The sequence below is a fragment of the Podarcis vaucheri genome (genome assembly GCF_965113315.1).
Source record: "Podarcis vaucheri genome assembly, chromosome: 12".
Classification (NCBI taxonomy): Eukaryota; Metazoa; Chordata; class Lepidosauria; order Squamata; family Lacertidae; genus Podarcis; species Podarcis vaucheri.
The window spans coordinates 27450792-27462397 of NC_138750.1; the positions used below are offsets into that span (position 1 = coordinate 27450792).

General features: G+C 44.0%; 1 long non-coding RNA gene across 1 annotated transcript; it reads right to left on the reverse strand.

Moving 5' to 3' along the window:
* Positions 1-8760: 8760 nt before the first annotated feature.
* LOC309515412 lies at positions 8761-11263 on the reverse strand. Its single transcript, XR_014212466.1, has 2 exons — positions 11057-11263; positions 8761-10015 (listed from the first exon to the last, which is right to left on the reverse strand). It is a non-coding gene; the product is annotated as an uncharacterized lncRNA (long non-coding RNA).
* Positions 11264-11606: the final 343 nt, after the last annotated feature.

Here is an 11606-nt window from a genome sequence, read left to right on the forward strand (position 1 = left end):
AGCCGACGTTTGTCCGCAGACAGCTTTTCCAGGTCATGTGGCCAGCATGACTAAGCCGCTTCTGGTGAAACCAGAGCAGCGCATGGAAACACTGTTTACACCTTCCCGCTGGAGTGGTACCTATTTATCTACTTCTAGGTTGGCAGGAGCTGGGACTGAGCAATGGGAGCTCACCCCGTTGCAGGGATTTGAACCGCCAAACTTCCAATCGGCAAGCCCTAGGCTCAGTGGTTTAGACCACAGCGCCACCCACATCCTATAACCTGGATGCCACTATAGAAAAGGCCCTGTGAGCTAAGAAAGGACCTTCTTTCACTTTAGGACCTTCTTTCATTATGACCTACATTATAGGGCTGTTGTAAGGTTTGGTGAAAGAATGCATGTGAAGCAATTTGAAAAGTCTAAAGTACAAGATAGTGTTGGTTGTGGACATGACAGATCTGAAGAAGGGTACGTTTTCAAGTATGTTAATCAAAAAAAATTAGTTGTATACAAAATCACAAGATAATGCAACATCTGTTTCTTTGTCACTCATGTCCTAAACATTTAATGATTTTATAAATGACACCATCCAAAAAATGGATTTTAGGGCCAGTATACATTATGGTTACCAGACGTCCCCGTTTCCCAGGGACAGTCCCCGGATTAAAAAAATTGTCTCCAGACAAAATCCATCGCAGGAATGTCCCCGTATTTCATTTAATGTCCCCGGATTTATATTTTAAGTGTTGTAGATTTATTAGCAGGGAATGAATGTTGCATGATTGGTTCAACGGCACAAGACACATCATATGGGGAATTCCAGTGAGGCAAAATGGCGGGCATCACAGCAGCGTGCAGCTCCTGAAGCTAGCCAGAGCCAACTGCGCTACCAGGCTGGTTCCGGGCTGCTGAGACTGCCACTGCTGCTGCCACTGCTGAGGGGGAACTGGGGACGCCCGGCGCATCAACTGGGGGAACTGCTGACACACACACACACCATGTGACCCAAATCAAGCAGGGAGCGAGAGCACCCGGCCACCTGACCGACTGCCCAGCGGCACTCTGGGGCCAGGAAAACCCCGGAGCTGATGCAGGGATAAGGAGGAGAGGAGAAGAAGAAGGAAGAGAGAGAAAGAGGAAGAAGGGGAAAAAGGGGAGCCCTGACTGCCGCTGCCGCTGCTGCTGAGAAGGAGAAGCAGGAGAGCACCAGGAATGCAAGGACACGTGGCTGAGCCCAGGCCCAGTTTGAGCCTACTCCATGGTGGCTAGCACTCCAAGAGAGCAGGCCAGGGCCCAGAGGAAGGCCATGCAACAGAGGAGACCACAGAAGAGAAGATATTACTACTTCTTCTTTTTTAAATAAAAAAATAACTTTTTTTCTCTTTTCAAAAAAGAAAAGTGTCCCCAAACTCTTTGGAAAAAATCTGGTAACCTTTGTATACATATGAATGTAAACTGTGCATATCAATAGGAAACATAACCAACAATACCAAAATTTGAGAGGTGTAAAACAGATCAGTTGGCTAAAAATACTATAATTGTGTATACCTAGGTAAGTATATACGCTTTGACCCAGCCCCGGAAAGAGTACAATGTCAGCGCCTGGGCAAGGGTGTTGCAAGGTACTGACAAAATTCATTCAACAGGTCCATGACACAAAGGTTCATAAATTCTACAGATGCTAACTCATGTTTTACAGATGCAAATTGTGGCTGCCTGTCAAGGCTTACCCTGAGATATGGAGTGCCAAGAGGATTTTGTGGGCCCAGTGCGCTGCATGTGAATTGAACCCTCTGCCACACTCACAATTTATTAGTAAGAACAGCCGTTTATGTACATGCTGAAAGTAAAACAAGTGCATCTAGCCAAACTGAGATGGTGGGTAGATGGTGTTTCAATGGCACTATGCTTTGTAGTACACCCAGTCACCCTGTAAGCAAAGCCAAAGAATAGTAATAGTGATGATGATGGGATGGGATGGGGGGAGGAGGAGGAGGAGGAGGAGGAGGAGGAGGAGGAGAAGAAGAAGAAGAAGAAGAAGAAGAAGAAGAAGAAGAAGAAGAAGAAGAATCTACAGCCCTTGCCCTTCCTTCCTTCCTTCCTTCCTTCCTTCCTTCCTTCCTTCCTTCCTTCCTTCCTTCCTTCCTTCCTTCCTTCCTTGTTTGTTTAAAGGGACAAAGGGCCAGGGAATCCAAGGACTGGAAGAAAAAGCCTGCGCTGGGCTCCCTGAGCCACCTGCTTACAATGTCCCTGGAGGTGTCGTGTACCTTGCTCTGGAGGGCCTTCTGCGGTTAAGGTGCCACCACAGAGAAGGCCATCTCTTTTGCTTATGTGGAATGATCTTCTCCTAAGGACCGCTTCTGACCACTTTAATGCATGGGCAAGTTGATGAAGGAGTGTGGGATGTATTATTACTAGAGCAGTCAAGTACAACATTTTCCTGTTGCCTAGAATGGACACACAGGGGAATGTGGCTCCAGACAGCGAGGACTTCCTGTCATACCTGCTCTGGAGCTTCCTCCCCCTCCCCACATGTGTGACCAGGTAAAAGGGCTGGCCATGCAACCCGCGTCTCTCGGACTCTTGAACTCTAGCTCTCCGCTGCCTCTTAACCAGCACATGACTCAACCTTCACATAGGATGGCGCCCACATGCAGAATCCCAAGATAAAGCCTGCCTTCAGATTACTGCTGTGAACTGAATGTGAGTAAAACTTTAGTCTTCCTTTTAAAGAAGACTGTGTTGTGTTATTATTATTTTAAGAGGGAAATAAAAGGGAAACTTACCAAGAACAATCCAGACTGAGTTGCTTAATTAAAGGATTCTAACATATCATCAACTTGCTTCCAATAAGTTGCAAAGGGAATGTGCTCTGCTGTTTACTCACTAGCGTGAGTGAGGAGAAATAATATCAAAAAATATATCCTCTTCTACCTTCCTTAAGGCCCACAAGGAGGAATTGCTCCTTCACGTCTGTGCACCAAGCCTATTAGGGCTTTAAAGTTAAGCACCAGCACCTTGATTTGCACTCAACAGTGAAGCAGTATAGCTCCTTCAGAATGACTGTACAGTGGTACCTCGGGTTACATACGCTTCAGGTTACATACGCTTCAGGTTACAGACTCCGCCAGCCCAGAAATAGTACCTCGGGTTAAGAACTTTGCTTCAGGTTGAGAATAGAAATCATGCTCCGGCGGCGCGGCAGCAGCGGGAGGCCCCTTTAGCTAAAGTGGTGCTTCAGGTTAAGAACAGTTTCAGGTTAAGAATGGACCTCCAAAACGAATTAAGTACTTAACCCGGGGTACCACAGTAATATGCCTTCATCTTTGTAAACCAGCCAGAATCCTAGCAATCAAATTCTGCCGTGTTTGAAGATTATGGGTATGTATTATTTTAATAACCCTAGGGAGGACCCCACTCTAGCATGTTGCACCAGTCCAGCTGTAGATATGCCCATATCAGAGGTCACCAATGTGGCACCAGCAGGTTCCAAGGGGCCTGACAGTACTTCCTATGGCACTCACGGTCTATGTAAAAATCCACAAAGTTCAGAAAATTGTTTGCTCTTCTTGTTCAGTTCCTGTTTCCACTAGCTTAACCTCTCCTGCATTGCACATGCCCCCTTAAACGTGCATGGATTTCATTGGATTCCAGGGGACAGAACACCAACACTCACTTCCATTCTGAACAGAGAAGAGGCGCAAAGAGTGTCTCTCTCTGAGCAAGTGTAGTCGAGGCCTTTTTCTCATTGTTGGGACAGCACCATTTTGTGCTCCTCTTTTCCTTTGATGTCCTTTTAGATATGGCAGCCATTTTGTGTTATGTTGTGCCCCCATGGCAGCCATGACACGTTTTCAATATTCCCACTGACCCAAAAGGGTTGGTGGCCCCTGTTGTAATGTACTTACATGAAGATGCCACAAGCCTTAACATCACACTGCAAATAAATTAATCTGGTAGGTTGATATCCTAGAAAATCTTTAGATATGTGCAACTTAGACAACAGTGCAAGGCAAATAAGGCTGCAATTCTATACACCCCAAGGTAAGTCCACTTGAACCCAGTGAAGCACTTACTTCTGAGGAGACATGGATAAGATTTCACTGTAAGACACGTTACTATAATGTGTATGTTACGTACTCTCTCTCTTTTTAGGTTATTTGATTTATTTGCATAGCCAAATCATGGATCCCCCACTTCCTCAACTTTATCTCTGTTAACATTGTTTCTGGGATACAAATCTCAGCTGGAGATGTCTGAAGTTTCCTTCCATTTCAAGATATCTCCAGTAGTGTTTTCCCCCTATAACTATTGAATATCTTCAAATGGTTTTTATGCCCTCATCTTTTTCTATTTTCTTGCCTTAATCCATATTCAAAGGCTCTCCAGAATTACCTTTTTTTCTGTAGGAAAGTAACTGTTGAATATCTTCCATAGTTTTTCAATCACTGTTTTCAATCCTTATTTTTTAATCCAAAGAGATATTATTATTATTATTTCTCTCAAAACGCTATATATATATATATATATATATATATATATATATATATATATATTTGCTTTCGTAGATTTTCACGGGTACAGGAATGCAGGTTTTGGTGTCTTCGGGTGTCTTCCCGTGTAAGAGTCGGGGTGTCTGTGCGACGTTTCGACGAGGTCTCACTCGTCATCTTCAGGCTGGTGCTTTCGGCTTCTTGTTACATCTGGCCTGGGGCGGGGCCTGGGGCCTCATAAGGACTGCGTGCTGCTTGCTGCCTGCTGCCCAGGAGGACTCCCCTGAGTGAGTGCTTGAGGGCCCTTTATTCACCTTTGGCTTCTAGAAGACTACATGGGTTAGGAATTTCAGGTTGTAGTTCTAAGTACACTTACTAATCAGTGGGTCACATTTAGTTCAAAAGAATTTATTTCTGACTCAACGTACAAAGGATTCCACTGCAATTAATGAACCGTACCAGTCCTCTCACTGTACATGTCTCCTCAGAAGTCCAACTGGGTTCAATGGGGAAGTGTGTATGGGATTGCATTTGCCACCTCAGTGAGTTAAAATGTGTGCTGTTCCAATAGATTTCAGTTCTCTGTTTGCCTGTTGAAATGTGGTACTTTTCTTGGTTTTTCTATAAATACAGAAAGCCAGAATTCATGGCAACGAATTCTGAAGGCTTTTTTTCTTCTTTTAATCTGCAGGATCTTCAGGCGCTGCTATTTCATCATTCGCACAACACTATTTTTCTTCTTAAACTTCCCCATAGCAAATAAATCATCCTTCTTTCCCCTGGGGATCTCAAAGGAAGTGGTTCGTTTATGAACCAGATTAGATCAATTGCCATATTTACAAATACAAATCCATAATAAATCCAGCAGAAAAACACATCTACACATGGGAAACCAAATATCAAAAAGTGTAACTAACAGGGGTTTTGTACACGCACAGGCACACACGCACACAACCCGATGCATGCCCACCTCAGGCATTGATTCAGGACTCTTTGTTCCAATTGTTGTTGCTGTCACATATCCTTTTAACTTTCTCACACGACCGGATACATGTTGTTTTCACATTTAAGTGAATGCCCATAATTTGAAGAAGTTTTCAAAAAACCTAAAAACTCTCTCTCTCTCTCTCTCATTCCCTCTTTGTGCATAGAATCATTTGCACAACAATTGCAATATTAAATCTGACTTAGTTGCGTATGACAATTCTCCTGCCGGCTCATTTTGATTTAACTGGTCCATTGGATTGTTAGCCTGCTGAAACGCTTGATTCCTCATCAGCTACAAAGAGGGCAGGTGAGCTCAACAGGTCTGACGCCAACATGGAATTATAATGAAAACATGGCAGAGGAAGAAACGCTTTGTGGATTTTGAGGACATAGAAGATGGCTGGATTCCACCTATCTCTATCCACTCAGCGAGGGCTGAAATCCTGTGCCCTCTTACACACGAGTACGTCCTATTAAATTCACTGGGTGTTTACTTTAGAGTAGGCATGTATAGGCGTTCCCTGCAAGAGAGGACTTTGGTTCAAACGTCCATCGTAAAAATGGATGTGAGTTCTAACATACCGATGTCAAGCACAGCAAATGGAATTGCATGTCGCTGAAATCCATTTTACCTCAGTAATCATTCCCGTTCTATTAAAGCGTGGTGTGTATGTTTCGGAAACATTTGAAATTCTAGAGCAAACCAAGGGTGCCTGAGTGTTTTCATAATACTGTATGGATTTCTCCAACACTCCAGCCTTGGTCCTTTGCACGGTGTTTTGGGGTCTGATCCTTCTCGTTCTTCCCCCTCCCCATTTCATCCCCATCAGCAAACTGTTTACCTTATTCTCCCACTTGACTCTGAACATACCAAAATTATCCCACCCGTAGAAAACTCGCCTTAGAAGAAGGGTTAACTTAAGCAAGAATAGCAATAATAATAATTGGCTAGCAGGACATCCGCACACATACCCTTCCCTCTTACTCCTTCACGAAACGGCCTCCCGCCCCTCCCATCCTGCAGCAGATTGCATTTCATTCAACGCCCAAAGACAGTCTTACAATCCACGTCACTCATTGCGATATTGACATACGAGGTCCCGGTTTCGCCAGCTTATGCGTAGGTCATGTGTTTCATTCTGCTGTTGTTTTGGCAAGAACTTCACAGTGGGCAAGTCGAAGGATGTCAAGATGGGTTGGTCAAGTCAGATCCTCTCCCCCACCACCACCCTTGGTCTGAGATGACTGCTCAGGAAACCTGTTCGTTTTGTTTGCTTGCTTATGTCACCCCTGCACCTCCTTCGAGTCATCGCTTTTCCCTACGCCATCGTATGCCCCGGAGACCCTTGCTGACTGCTTCCACTACGCTTCCCCCCAAAAAGCACGCCCAGGCTTCGTCAGTGGTCGGCAGACCCAATCCCCGTGAGATTTGATCTACGAAGTCCGTGTTAAAGTTGGGGGAAATCACTTGCTGAGCTATAAGCAGTCCATACCAAATCAGCTAGTGCCTCGAGTCTTCGCCCTTCCAATATCTTTTTGCTGCGTGACAAATGAACCCTTGTCTTCGAGCGCCCCAGCTTACACAGACACTAGGCGGTAGCAGATAACCTGACATAACCCCTGCAGCCCCCAACAAGAAAATTATCTACCCCCCACCCAAAGTGGATTACTAGCAGTCTCCATAGGGCTACCCCTATGGAGACTATAATAGTCCCCTATGGAGACTATAGTAAGAAATAAAAGGCAGATATTCAACCACCGGTGCAACAACACTGGAATCTGCACGACAGAAGGCTGTTAAGCTGGATACATGGAGACGTGTGTGTGTGTGTGTGTGGTTTTTGTTTTTTAAGCGGTACCTGGCTATGAAACAAATGGCTGTATTTAACTCTAGGCTAAACCATTTGAGATTTTTAAAAAAGAAAAATAATAATTATGCATGGTTATAAAAACCGTGAGGGGGAGAGAGAGAAACTCCTTGAGATGCTGGCACGAAGTCAACTCCTTTGGACTATTATGTTCAACCGAGCCATGGGCACAGAAGGTCGCGAACAAGAGGCCTGTTGTTGAAATGGCTCTTCCCCCCGCTATCTCAATAATAAAGTCTCCCCCACTTTCACCTACGGGGTTTTTGCTTTCATCTGGCTGCGTCGTTGCTGCTGAACCGGCTCAGTCCAGAGACCCTTCATTAAAGGCTGTGCAAGCCTCCCAGCTCCGAAAGGAATGGGGGCGGGTTCCCAAGAAAACTAATCAGTGCGGGGAGGGGGCTGGATTGACACGGCACTCTCCTAGACCTTGGAGTTAATAGAGGGAAAATGCATATAATAAACCCAAACCATAAACCTGAAAATGCCCAATAAGGAACTAACCCCTTGGTTCCAGCAGCACTCCAGATCGATTTTGTTATCATTAACCTGACCTCCTCGATGGCACTTAAACTGACCCGGCTCCAGAGAACTGAACTTAGCTGAGCTGCTGAATGGGCTGTTGTTAGCGAGGGCACCCAAAAGTAATCTATTTTGGTGGTGGTGGTGGTAGTAGTAGTAGTAGTAGTAGTAGTAGTATAGTGGTAGTAGTATGGGTCTGTTTTCTCCTTCCAACTGCTGGAAGAAGAAATCAGACCCATACTGTCCTACAGTTTTCTACACTTGTCTTTCCAGTTGGATCGCAACGATTAAGAGAGGGAAACTTCCTTCTTTGCAAAGCGTTCATTTTGGCTCCTTACTCGGGAACAATCGTTCTACTCATCCCAAAAAACCGTGCAGTTTTTCTCTGGATCCAAGTAGACAGGCTTCTCCAGGCAAAACGTTGGTGCAGGCCAAATATGACAGCAGCATATATTTATTGTGGACCTTTATATTCCGCCTTTCTATGACAAGATCCAACTCAGGGCGGTTCTACAATATATATATATATATATATATATATATATATATATATATATATATATATATATATATATATCTCGAGGAAATAATTAGTGCTTTTTCTTATATGAAAGGCTCCATGACTGCTGGGAAGGTAGGGGCGCCATATGGTTTTATGGATTTCAGTTGCTTTGATTTTAATGAATTGTTTCTGCACTACCCTGGGAACTTTCAGGTTAAAGGCTGGATTAATCATCCTCATCCTCATCCAGAGATGGGGTTGCTCCCAACCATCTAACCATCCATCCTGCCCCAGTCACTTTAAAAAATGCACCCTTAGGATTTATAAGCATTGCAACACCAGCCATAATGATTTACATAAGTACATTAATGGAAATTGTTGTTCCTCGGGCACAACTGTAACAACGCCATAGCAATCCACCCATTTATCAAAAGTTAAGGTGTCACCTTCTAGAGAGATACAAATGTCAGGCATATGAAAATATGATGTGATCGTGTGCTGCTTAACTCAGAATATGTGTTGGTTAAAAATAATTATGTAATAGTGTGGCTGCTGGAATAGCAGCGAAGGTAACGGGATCGAAACCTAACTGGAGCCAGGACTGCAGACAAAACTACATCCCGACTTTCAACCAATAGGGATTTCAGATATAAACTCTCCTTGTCCTTAGACAGGTATGTGTTGTGCTTTTTCAGAGCTCCAGAATGTTCCATACTTGTTAAACTGATCCTTCCCGATCCCGATTACAGTTTATTTCAAAATAAAAATTATTTCAGCATAAGAGACCGGGAAAAGCAACAGTCGAGATTGAGTCATATGAGAATTAGCAACTTTGCCAGTGTTGATCTTGTGTTGCATCGCGTTTTCAGTGTGTTTATAGTCGCTTAAAGCATTCCGAAGGAAGATTTGGTTACTTCGTGTTTTTTTGTCATGTTTGATGGAGATTCCACAATATTTCCTGTGAACTGTTAGTCGCCCTCGGTCATTGCAAGAACTGAACGTGCGGATTAAGTAACAGTACTTCTGAACACACCCCGTCTCATTATTTTTTTATAGAAATATGGTCGCCTGCAGCAAGCTGTTACACCAGAAGGTCACAGATTTTTAAATTCCTGTTTATTAAAGCAGTAACTCTTTGTAGGGATTATCTGGAGTTTGAAAAACACATTTATTTTCGTTGAGGTGAGAAATATCGGCAGTAAAGGGACAGCGACAGTCCTACAGTCAAAACCATAATACTCCAGATCCATTTGACAGTGTCTTCCTTCCCAAACCCAAAAACATTTAATTGAAAATAAATCCCACTGATATTTATTTGTGGCCAGTCGGGTTTACTTGGGGTGTCTAGGAGAGCATTTAGGAGCAGAGTGCCCAACCTGCAAAACACAATGCACTTACTCGAGAGCAGTTATTTTTCTTTTTATAGGATAACTCTTAACACATTCAGTTCGTTACATAGCTTTAAGTACAGCTTTGACAATATCTCGACTTCTTCCTTAATAATATAGAACTCTTTCCACCTGGGAGCTTCGATTTATGCAGAGCGCAATCTGTTAAGAAGTTCTCGTGCGTAAATTCCACCCAGATTAATGCGATGGGTTCTGTTTGGATGAGGCTTGGCAGGAAACGTTTCAGTCGACGTGCTTTTTAAATTCACCTTAAACCTTTAAGAACAAGGGGGACTGATAAACTCGGCAATGCTCCTATCGACAGCACATGTACTATACAGTACTTAGAAGCGAGTTCCACTGAAGTCTTTGAGTTTTGCTTCCAGCTAAACGTGCTTAGCGTACAGAGTATAAATAATTGGATGGGTAATGGCATCAGTAGTAATTCTGGGTTCAGATGAGTATACTACGGAATGGGCAAAGAAAGGGGAAATTTTAAGGTATAGCAAAACAGCCATCAAATGGTTTGAATCTTGTCCTCCACTAATTTCCATCCAACTTTGGGGGATGTGGAAGGTTACAAAAGTCTGCAAAGTGCTTTATAGCAGTGATCTCATGCACCATCGCAACAACCGGATGGAAGAAGTCTCATTCATTGATAGTCCCAGTAAAGCTTAGGCAGGGTGGCGAGAAAGAAAAGACTTCAAGGCCTCCTGAAATTTTTACTTAGACAGGATTTCCAATACAGGGATCTTCCAGGTCCAAGTCTTCCAGCGACAGCTTTTTATTTTTACTCTCCAGTAGCCCCATTAAATTCTGTGGCTTTGTTCTAGAGCAGGGATGTGGAACCTGTGGCCTTCCAGATGTTGCTAGACTGCATCTTCCATCCTCATGAACAATGGCTATACCAGCTGCAGCTGATGGTAGCTGGCGTCCCAACTACAGCTGAAGAACCACAGGTTACCCCATCAAGAGTAAAGGTTGTTCATTTTGCCTACCAGTGCCATACACACCAACACATCTCACTGTCTGGGAGCAAAGTACAACAGAAGTTGACTCTAACAACCTGTTGCATTGGGCAACACTAGAGGGTATGGACTATCCCAGAGAAGAAGATGTTGTTTAGGACATGCTTCATGAACCTGGTGCCCTCCAGATGATTTGGACTACACAGCTCCCATAATCCCTGGCCGGTGGAGAGTTGTTGTAGTCCAGCTACATCCGGAGATCAAGAAGCTTGAGGCAATACAAAAATCCCAGGGGCCGAGCCCTGCCCTCGGATATGAATGAAATCAAGGCTCTTTCCCCGACTGTTACCTGCATCAACACTATGAGCCTTTGGTCGTCTCACTCTTAAGGAAAGCATTGAACTTCTTGTGCTGGCCGATACTGCCGAGAAACAAACTCCCAGTTGGTTGCCAAGAGAAAAAACCTGGTGTGTATGAGAAGTTTCGCCTTAATAGCGGGTTCATGTGCCGCCGCATGGACTGCAATGACATTCCCGGTCGATTCAACTCTGTTATAGCAACGGCCACAATGCCTGGTGTTCCAGAACCATAAATTAAACAGCATCGTGGTTTTGGTCTGGGAAATGAATTCTACACAACCCACCTATGTTCAGCATATATATATTTTTTTAAAAAGTCTAAGTACAGATTTTTTTTTGAGGTCAGGGTTACGGGATGGTATTATTACCCAATAATGCATTCTCCCCACCCTCAGCTACTAGGCAGAGGAGTTGTGGTTGTTGCTCCACTTTCCAGAAGCCTGCAGTAAAACTGGTAAGTTTAGCTGGATTCTCGCATTTCTCCGAAGAGGAGTTACCCTCCTTCCTCAAGTGGCTCTTATCCATCATTTTATAGGAGGA